This window comes from Callospermophilus lateralis, unplaced genomic scaffold (genome assembly GCF_048772815.1).
Source record: "Callospermophilus lateralis isolate mCalLat2 unplaced genomic scaffold, mCalLat2.hap1 Scaffold_1199, whole genome shotgun sequence".
Classification (NCBI taxonomy): Eukaryota; Metazoa; Chordata; class Mammalia; order Rodentia; family Sciuridae; genus Callospermophilus; species Callospermophilus lateralis.
Genome location: NW_027512309.1, coordinates 388,141 through 399,470, shown reverse-complemented (window position 1 = coordinate 399,470; position 11,330 = coordinate 388,141). Strand labels below are relative to the sequence as shown.

At 47.3% G+C, this 11,330-nt stretch overlaps 1 pseudogene; it reads left to right on the top strand.

The window, feature by feature from the left end:
- The first annotated feature begins 3,218 nt into the window (after positions 1-3,218).
- LOC143389879 (putative ribosome biogenesis protein RLP24 pseudogene) lies at positions 3,219-4,613 on the top strand (annotated as a pseudogene).
- The last annotated feature ends 6,717 nt before the right edge of the window (positions 4,614-11,330 follow it).

The window sequence follows — 11,330 nt, the reverse complement described above, 5'->3', positions numbered from 1 at the left end:
ATATTAGGTAGGCCTGCCTACATCTTCCATGGAGGTTGTAACAACTGAGTTGTTGCCTCAGATTATTGGGAGAAAATAAATTCAGTTTAAACTCACTAAGCTTGTAATATTTTAGCCTAAATTCACTCTCCACAGAGAATTTTAGGTCCTCCAAGGCATCTATTCACCACAGAATTTTGCAAAGTAACCATGGATGCACTAGCTACAACATAAACCAGGGGATCATCCCATAATTTATTTGAGACCAAACCAAACCAGTAACTGTTGCTCTTCTGCAGGATTCAACACCCTCACCATGAGAGTCATATTCACTAATGAAAAAAAAATCTAGTACAATTTTCAACTGCATTGACCATATGCAACTTTGGTTTGATTTTGATCAAAGTATTTATTTAATCACTAATGAAACATTTTAACTGAAAAAAATAATGATATACACTTTTAAAAGTATTTATTTTCTAAATGTTTATTTTCTAGATGTAGGTGGACACAATATCTTTATTTAATTTATATGTGACACTGAGGTTTTAACCCAGTGCCTCACATGTGCTAGTTGCTCACTCTACCTCTGAGGCAAAATCCCAGTCTCTCGTGATATACACTTTGATGTCTACGTTTTTGTTTAAAAGAGTGTTTTGATTCTTCCAAGTTTTTCTGTGGATAAGCAGTTTACTTATTTTATTTATTCTACTTATTTATTTTCTTTGCACCTGTAATGAAACCCAGCGACACTTAATCACTGAGCCACATCAATAGCCCTTTTATCTATTTTATTTTGAGACAGAATCTTCCTAATTTTCTTAGGACATTTCTGAGTGGCTGAGGCTGGATTTGAATTATGATCCTCCTGCCTCAGCCTCCCAAGCTTATGGGATTACAGGCATCATTTTCATTATGTTTAAATAATTTGACATTTTATGAATATTTAAAAAAACGTGCCGAACATTTGGAATCTTTAGATGTAGGCAAATTTTGAAATGGGCACAAACACTGGTAGGATTAAGTAGTTCTTGTGTTCTATTCTATATATACAACAATATATGATATGATTCAAAATTACTAGAAGAAAATAAATGTGATCAACAAAATGAGAAATGATAAGTATTTGAGGAGGCAAAATGATAATTACACCATTATTATCAATATATGTGTCAAATTACTATATTGTATGATAAAGATATACTTGTGTCAGACTGGAGTGGTGACTCAGTGATAAGCACTTTCCTTGCATGTGTAAGGCACTGTGTGCAATCCTCAGCAACACATAAAATAAATAAAGGTATAACAATTATCTACAACTAAACAAAGAAATTAAAAAAGATATATGTGTAAATTAAATTATAAAGTTATGAATAGTTGCACATATATATCAAAGTATTTTCCCCAAGATATGTATTAATTCAAAAGAAAAATATAGTAACTTTATAGTGGATAGACCCTTTAGACATCAACTTAACTAAGTGATCAAGGTCATCACCACCAGTAATCAAACATGTTGGAGACATGAGCCTCTTGATATGGTGAGCTGAGAAGGAACCACCACCATTTCTGTGGTATTGCCAAAACTGCAGAGCCTCCCTCTGATCTTGAGAAAACACAAGGAAACCCACAGTTCTACAAAACACTTATTCCTCAGTGCTGTCAAGATCATGAAAGATGAGTATAGACTGAGGGAATGTCACCAATGTTAAGGTCTGTAAACAAGTCAGGATGGCGCCTGGCATTTTGCCAGAGGGAGTGGTTTGTGAGATGGTACCAGCAAGCCATTAACTGTGATTCGTTGACTGCTGTATCTAGTATATGTTAATTAAGATAATCTGTGTGGAATGTATATATACCCCTCCTGTCCTACAATAAATGGCTCCCACTCCTGCTGTATCAATCTACACAAGTTGTTCGTCATCCCCTGGTTATTTTGCTGCAGCAGTACTGCGGCAACCAATTGATCAGGGACACAAAAGAAAAATAACAACTAAATGCAGTGTGGTGTCCACAATGGGGTGATGGAAGCAGGAAAAGATCTTAGTAGAAAAACGGGAAATTCCAATAAGAGTTGTTTTGTTTTGTTTTAGGTACTGGGGATCTAACTCAGGACTGCTTTACCATTGAGCTACATCCACAGCCCTTTTTTATTTTCATTTTTTTTAAAATTTTGAGACTGGGTCTCATTAAATTGCTTAGGGCCTTGTTAATTTGCTGAGGCAGGCCTCGAATTCCCTATCCTCCTGTCTCAGCCTCCTGAGCTGCTGGGAATACAGACATGCACCACTGTACCCAGCATCCAATAAGATGTGAAGTTCAGGTGATTGTACTGAACTAAGGATAAGTTCTCAGGCTTGATCATTTACTAGGGTTATGTAAGATGTGAATATTAGGGAAGGCTAGGTGAGGGGTGTACTGAAGCTATCTGTTCTATTTTTGGCAACTTTTCTGTAAATCTAAAATTAGGTCAAAATAAAAGGTTTAAAAAAATGCCACTTCGAAAATTTAGGGCAGATGCCTGGAAGGCCTCATGGGAAATTTCACTGCTCTGCCTGTCTTTGGATTTGAGATTGGGAGACCTCCTGTCCTCAGAGCATTAAAGCACCCACGGAGATTTATTCAGTCATTCTGGCCTATGGTTGGCCAAATGGCTTATACCTTTAGGTCAGACTGACCCCCCTTTCTCCTCTGCAGTATGGAGCCCTGAGCCCCCCACCCCACGTTGGGATTCTCATCCTGGCTGGCAGAGGCTGCGAGGTGAGGCTGCAGCAGTCTGGGGAAGGCTTGGCAGGTGAGTGAGAGGGTGCTCCAGAGGGAGGGAGGCTCAGACAGTGTTTAGCTGTAGAGTGGGGCTTAGCAGAGGCGAGGGGAAAAGGGAGGGAGGCTCTCCTTCTCAAGGGGCCCTTTCATGTTGAAATCAGCCATCATGAATGCTGTTGGCCCAGGAGCCCAGGCGTGGGAAATGTGAGAGCCCCCTTATGTCCCCTCATGTGACATGTCGTCTGTGGCTCCCAGCCGGCCAGCCAGGATGCATTAGGAGAAGTGTCGGTGTGCACCTGGGGCGGGGGAGGGTCCCATCAAGACATTGACCCACTCAGGGAAGGGAGATTTGAAGAAGCAAGTTCTAGACTCTCCTGGTGCTGGAGGGGAGGGTGGACTGGGCACCCTGTTGGCTTCAGGATCAGGGGTGGGGCAATTGACAAGAATCCAAGAGAAGGTCAGTGGGGACCCACGCGGCCTCAACATGCGTATGGAGAAGTGTTATTTCTGTTCAGGGCCCATCTACCCCGGCCACGGCATGATGTTCGTCCGCAATGATTGCAAGGTATTCAGATTCTGTAAATCCAAATGTCATAAGAACTTTAAAAAGAAGCGTAATCCTCGCAAGTTCAGGTGGACTAAAGCATTCTGGAAAGCAGCTGGCAAAGAGCTTACAGTGGATAACTCATTTGAATTTGAAAAACGTAGAAATGTACCTGTCCAATACCAGCAAGAACTATGGAATAAAACTATTGATGCAATGAAGAGAGTTGAAGAGATCAAACAGAAACGCCAAGCTAAATTTATAGTGAACAGATTGAAGAAAAATAAAGAGCTACAGAAAGTTCAGGACATTAAAGAAGTCAAGCAAAACATCCATCTTATCAGAGCCCCTCTTGCAGGCAAAGGAAAGCAGCTGGAAGAAAAAATGGTACAGCAGTTACAACAGGATGTGGACATGGAGGATGTTTCTTAAAAATCTTACTCTATAATCATTTCTATGTGTACATTTGAAAATCTCCTTTGGAGACTTAGAATTTAATTCTAAATAATTAATTTTTATATAAGGTCACTGAAGTGAAAGGTGATTACAAATACTGTTCTACATTGCTATCTGCAAAGCATCAGATTATGGATGTTAGATTGCACCTCATTGTAATGTCTTCATTGATAGACATGCTTATGTAAATCATGAAAATTCTCTTTATAAATGCACAAGTGGATTGTGGACAGAATGGTCATGCCTTTTGGATAATGGCAATAGGCAGCATTTATTTAATAAGTAATTACAAAAATTTATGGCCAGTGATAGGTAAAATCAAATTTTCTTTGCAGTAAAATGTTCCCTTTATTATGTTATAGAAGGGAGGATACAACAATCTCAAAATGTATGGCAATCTCAAAATCATTTATTTTAGTATTTTCTGTTTTGATTTATTAGCCTAAAGGAGCATAATGGCCAAATACCATGAAGCCTAGTTATGCTAAGCTGTTTTGACCTGGTTTACCTGTTGTTGGCAGGTAGTTGTGAGTGTTTGTGAGGAGAGCTGACTAATCTTTATTTGAAATGGCACTATATTATTTCTGCTTTAGAGAATACTCAGTTCTAATTTGTGATTCCTGGTAGAGCAAGCTCCCTCCCCCCTCCCCTGATGTAGAAGCAAAGAAATCCTAGTGTCTTAAAATTTGTTGCGGAGTTTTCTTTCTTTTTAAAAACAGGTTCTTAATTGTTATGGAATATAGAATTTATGAGTATAACATCTGCCCATTTGTACATAAAATAAAAACATTTTTAGTGTGTGCCTATATATTATTTAAATATACTAAAAAATATGAGGTATTTTTACTTGGAAGAAAATAACTTTCTTTACACATACTACTTTATTAGGAAATATAGTTAATTAAAGAGAAATTTATGCTTAGCAAAAAAAAAAAAAAAAGAATCCAAGAGAAGGCTCTAGTCCCAACCCTCTCCAATGCCCTGAGTAGCCTGCTTCTCGCCAGCTCTGAAGGTGCAGACCCTGCTGACAAACCTCCAGGGACAAGAAGCTCACTCTATCCTGGGAGAGCATAGGGTCCTGGCATTGGTTCCACCTCTGGATTCAGTTTTCATTCCCAGCCAGGAAATCTGGGACATTGGACAGGGGAGGCTGTGGCCCCATCTTCCCTGGTACACTCTCAGCCCAGGAGTGACCCCTGCTGTCCGGACAACCCTGGAGGTGGAGGACTATGCTGGCTAGCTGTGCATGGATTGTGCTGGGTGGCCCTGCCAGCCCCCTCCCCACCCCGCATTCTGTGTTGCTCTCCGCTGGCCTACAAGGTTCTCCTCAAATGTACTGCCACAGGAGGGAGGTGGGTGAGGCCAACATCTGGACCAAGGGGACATCATTGGCACCCACAGCTGGAGCTATCAGCAGCCAATGTTTACCCAGACATTATTTGCCTTTGTAAGTTCCTGGCCCCCAACATGCCCCCCCTGAGGAGAGGGTCCTGAGCCTCCTCCCCACGACTGGGCAGGGACGGACCCGAGAGCGCCGTGGCTGGCTGGAGTTCAGATCCTCCCATCAGCTTCGGCTGCCTGAGAGAAGAAAGGGCTAGCCAGCTGGGCTGTCCCTTCAGAGGTGTGGGCACGAGTAGAACAAGGCCATGGAGAAAGTGTGAGTGGACCCTGGACACAGCGTGGAGCAGAGAGGAGGGCCAGACCTCTGGAATATTTCAGAACCTTGCTGGCTGACCTTGGGTCAGTCTGTTCCTCTGTATCCTGTGCCACCAAATGGGAAGATTTCCTTGCCACCTGATTGAAAATAGTCTCTGTTTTAGTCAGCTTTTTTGCTGCACTATGGAAGGACCCAACCAGAAGAATTATAGAGAGGAAAAAGTTGCATTTGGGGCTCAGGGTTTTAGAGGTCTCAATGCACAGACAGCAGGCTCCATTCCTCAAGGTTTGAGGTGAGCTGAACCTCATGGCGGAAGAGTGTGGTAGAGGGAAGGGGCTCACATGATGATCAGGAAGCAGAGGGAGGCTCCACTTGCCAAATACAAATATATATCCCAAATAATTGGCCCATGACCCTCCTCCCCAGCCACACCCCACCACTTCAGTCACCACTCAGTCAATCACTATCAGGGGATTAATTCACTGAGGGGTTAAGACTCTTACAACCCCATCACTTGTCCTTCGAACCCTCTTGCATTGTCTCACAGCTAAGTTTTTTGGGGACCCCTCACATCCAAACCAGAACAGCCTCCTGCCACACCTATCCTCTCCCGTGCCTGTTTGCTCTTTCTAGCGTATGTTCCAACATGCACCCCTCTGCCAGAGCCCGACCACCAGGAGGGCAGGCAGGACCTCACTTTACTGTCACTGCTCCCTGGCATCCAACCAAGCTTCCACAGCTCGTCCCTAGCTTGCCCCTCTCATTCCATCTGCTTCAAGTGACATTGTGGATTGGGGTCAGAGAAGGACAGACCATGTTCTGTGGTGGCAGGCTCTGGCCAGAGAAGTTTTCTCCTGGAGCACAGCGAGTCCCAGGTGGGCAATAGCGTGGGAAAGAGTATTATGCCTTCATGATAATAGAGTACGCATTCACATGAGGAATTCATGAGGATTCAGAGATGTTCTGTAACTTCTGTAAATTACCTAAGGTCACACAGCCCCAAAGTTACAGAACCAAGATTTGAGGCCCTGTTCAAGGTTTCCTCTTTACTCTGCTGCCTTCTGTAAATGATGTTCGAAGTTCTCATTTGATTTCCCAGGACACTTGTGTCCCACACTCCATTGTATCTATACATTCTTTCTATATCATTGCACCCTCAACCCCAACCTGGTTGATGAGCACAGAAGACAACATGAGCCCGATTTCACAGACCAGAGAGAAGCCTGTAGCCACGCAGCCAGTAAATGGCAACATCTGAACTAAGCTCAGGTCAGCCTCATGTTGGCACATTGCCCTTAGCCTTCTTCCAGGCTGGGACTAAGCTTTCAGGTCTCATTGGCTGGCATGGGGCTCCTGACCTCCCAGCCTGCATTAACACACCCGTGCTAAAAGCTTCCCAGGGACCTCACCCTGGACAGAACCTGCTCCCTTTACCCCATCCACAGGGTCATTTCAAAAACCCCTGGTGACCCTCCAGTGAAGAGGCAAAGGGTGTCCAGGCTGCCAGGGCCCAGGAAACATGGTAAACCTTAGGCTACCACGGAGCACCTACAAAATACTCAGACTAAAGGCAGCTGCAACTTGACTCTTGCTGAAAGCCAAGCATCAATCTAAAGAATATTTACTGCATCTCTGCAATATGCCTGACATTTCATGAAATCATTTTTTTTATTTTGTGGAATTGGGGATCAAACCCACAGGTGTCTTTATCACTGAGCCTTATAACCCTGGCCCTTTTTACTTTTTTATTTTTATTTTTTATTTTGAGGATCTCACTAAGTTGCCCAAGCTCACCTGAAGCTTTTGTTCCTGCTACCTCAGCCTCCTGATTCACTGGGATTACCAGGAATGTGTGTTTTTGAATCTGAAATACTTTTATGAAAAGGCATGCATTAGTCCAGTGCTTGCCATGTGGGATATAGTCACCACATAAAATCCATGTGAATCTTTACAGAGTCTTGAAAGAGGGGCTACAGATATTACCCCCATTTTGCAGATAGGTAGAGTGAGACTCAGAAGAGCCAAGCCACATGTCCAGGATCTCCAAGGTAGCAAGTGGCAGGGCAGGGAATAGAACCCAGGTTTTCCCAACAAAAAGGCTATGTCCTTCAGGCCTATAATCCCAGCAGCTTTGGAGGCTAAGGCAGTACGATTGCACGTTCAAAGCCAGCCTCAGCAACTTAGCAAGATGCTAAGCAACTTAGCCAGACCCTATCTCTAAATAAAATATAAGAAGAGCTAGGAATGTGGCTCAATGATTGAGTGCCCCTGAGTCTAATCCCCAGTTCTTAAGCCATGTGCTGTCTGTCCCTTCCTATGAGCAGAGGGCCCTGCACTTTAGCCTCACCTCCTCAGACATGCTTTTAGGAGCACATCCTACTTCCCCATGTCTGGACATGCTCACTTGACAAGTGGGAGGAACACTGGGGAGGCTCCTAAGCAGGCCTCCGGCTATGGGGGTGGACCCAGGATGCCCACCCTTGTCACACCAAGTTCAACCAACAGGTCCCACTCACTGTCCCCCAAATCAAAGGCAGTCTGTGTAGTAAGGAGTCCCCTTCATGATGGTCCCTCAGAGCTCCTGGGGGCTGCCTAGTGGCAGCTAGGAGGGGACTGGGGGGATGTCCCTCCCTCTGGGTATTTGGGAGCCGGTGCCCAGGGAGCCTCCAGAGGCTGTTGATGTGGAACTGGAGCCACTGGCCCTTCCCTGTACATGATGAGCAGGGAGTGTGTTGATGGATATGCTGATTTCACTATCCCACACACCATTACCATCTAGAAGTTGGCAGACCTCTGGGTGGGGAGTGATAGGGGAGGGAATTTACTAACTTCCTCATGTGTGTGGTGGCATCCTTTACTCTTGAATAAAGGCCAGGGACCTGATTCACTCCTGGAGGCCCGAGAATAGAGGCACCGCACTCCCTGGGTTTCTCCCTCCCGTCCACCCTCCTACTGCAGAGGTCTTGCCCTTGGCCAGGGCTCCCCCCCCACTTCTGGGGGTGCCAGGATGATGGGAACCCAGCTGTCCACCTTCCCCACAACTCCACGCTTCCCCATCCCATGGTCATGTACAGGGAGCAAGAAATGGACATCTTGGTGTGGGAGGGGTGAGGTGCAGGCGCCTCGAGGCCAAGAGGGAAGGGAACCCAGAGGGCTTCCTGGAGAGGGAGGTTAGGGGTCCTTGCTAAGGGGCGAGTTGGGGGCGGGGAACAGCCTGGACAATGGCTGAGTGGTGGGGCCACCAGCGGATGTGAGGGGCTGGGCGGGTGGAGAGGAAGGGGAGGGATGGGTAGATGCTTCTAGAACAGGCCTCCCCGAGTGGCAGCCCCTGTCCTCTCTACCCGTGCCCACTGATAAGGCGTGGGCAAGGACAATGGGGTCAGGAGGGATGCCCGAGGCTCATTCATTGCCCAGGGCCCTGGCGGGGAAGCCAGCTAGGAGGGCAGCACAGCAGGGTCCCCCTGAGCGCTGTCCTGGTTGACAAAGGCGGGCTGGGGGCAGGAGGGGCTGGAGAGGGTGACATTCTCCCTTGAGGCCATCCGTGGCCTGCTCCCCCAGCACTCAGGAGACACAGGACAGCTGTTCAAACACTGATCAGGGAGTGGGGCACCACGAGGTTGGGTGCTGGGAGGTGGGGAGGCCACCGTGACTGGGTGCGCTATGCCCCGTGTGTTTGGCCTGTGCTGGACGGGCACCTGCTGGGAGTGTGGGACGCAGGACAGAACGAGGGTCTGTCCCCCTGTGTGCACGTAAGTGGGCTCATGAGTAAGACAGAACGGGCGTGGGGGGATCGGTGCATGCATCATGGGGTGGGTGCGCATGGTCTGTGCATGTGCAGGTGGACCGACCCTGCCAGTCCCTTCTGCTTGGGCAGTGATGCTGGTGCAAGGGTGTGACATCCACGCTAGTGAGCGTGCGCTGGCCCACACGCATGCATGTGTGTATATGTGCTGCACTAGGAGCGCAGTGTGACAGGCCGACACAGTGGAGGCCCGAGGCTGGCTTTAGTCCTGGAGCCCACGAATCCCCAGGGCATTGTCCCTGTCGGTGCCCAGCGAGTCCCCAGGCCGATCACCTTCGCCCCTCACCTTGGAAAGGGAGTAGAGGTGGCCCCATGACCTCCCTAGAACGGTCTCAGTGGACATCCATCCCATGCCTCTGCACCCCACCCCGGGCTGCGCTCACTCCAGAGGTGCAGGTGTTGGTGGGGGCAGGTGGCAGTGGTGCCGCCACGAGGCAGGTCCGTGTGTGTCCCTGAGCCGCAGCCTGGATGGAAAGCTGAGGGGACCTGATCCCTGGTCTCCATTGGCCAGATTCCCTGCCTTCCCTTCCAGGACAGTCCGCCAGAGCCACCAGAGCTTCTCCAGGGGGGACCCTGACCTAGGAGTTGGGGCAAAGCAGGCTCAAGGCCCTGGCCCGCACCCACCCCTTCCCACCTCGACCTCCTTCTTGGTGAAGAAAACACCGAGCTTCAGCAATTGGGCGACAGAGGTGAGCGGAGATGGAAGGGACTGGTGTGGCTCGTCTCTCCTCCTGTCTCTGGGTGTCTCCAGCCAGTCATGCCCCCACTGCTCACACACTTTTTAAAATGTCAATAGACTGTCACTCACTTTTCTTGTTATACTTCTTAAAATGAGGGTTTCCTCTAGTCGATGGCAGGAGGTGACACTGGAGTCACGGGCTTGGCATTATTCCTGTTGAGAGGAGATGGACTGTGGAGAGCTCATCAGCTTTCATAGTAACTATTTTATTTATAAGGATTTTCCTAATGTCATGAATGTGCCATGCCTGGCTTCTTTGTGCCCACTCTGGAGAGAAGGGGGGAACTGAGCATGGCCCAGGTGGGGTAGCTTTCTTTACCCCGAAGCCCAGAATCCTAGAGGAAGTGACCTTCAGCAGTGTAATGCAACAGTTTCTAATTGCACACTGCTGGTGGTGGGGAGCTCACTCCCGACCAAGATGGCCCACCTCAGGTACAGTCTCCAACTCCTATCCTACCCTCATGGGCCCTGGTACTGTTCTCTGAAGCGAGGGAGGAAATATCTCCAGAGTCCCACTTAGGGTCCTCCTAGGGATCCCTTCCCGCTCTGAAATACCCCCATTAGTCCTTTGAATCTCTCTCCATCCCTTCACCATCTTACTGAGTCTCCAAAATATACCCAGAATTCTCTTCCCCAAGATCAGGAAGACCAATTGAGACTTCTGTGGGTTACCAAGACCAGTGTCTCCCAAGGTCACTTCTGAAATGTCTTCATTCTAGTCACATTTATAAGGATCTTATGTTCAAATGAACGTTGCAAGTGCTGGGTTAAAGAAATATTAGAAACTTCCTTTGCAGAAGGACTTATCAGGGCCTTATATGACTCATGTACCTGAGACTCTCCAAACCAGATACAGGAGGTTGAGTTTGGGTGCGTCTGGACTTGTCAGAAAGTCATGCTAGAAGGGACACATAAACTGCTCTAGAGGCAGATCTGGGTGAGAATTCCAACTCCGCCATGTGTTACCTTCGGGACCTGAAAATGCCTTTACCACTCTGACCTTCAGACTCTTCATCTGTCATGTGAAAGATCTTCATCTCTGTGCCTTGCTTGTTGGAAAGGTGGAGCACAAGGGAAAGAAGTCAATCAGTTCCCAAACTGCCTCATCTGGTGCAGCTATCCCCAGGCACATCCTGGCTCAGGCCATCCTCAACTCCCCACACAGCCTCAAATGTACCAAGCCCACTGCTGCCTCAGGTCCTTTACACATGCTAAAAATCCACTTTCCATCTACATCCATATGATGCATCCTAGGGGCTCAACAAACAATGCATAAACTGCTGTGAGATGGAGGCCCTTGATGTCTTCCCCTGCTGGCCACCATCCTGCTCATTCCCATAATCTGATGAGGCCTGAAATCTTCCCTGTCCTACCCTGAGGCTGGAGCAAG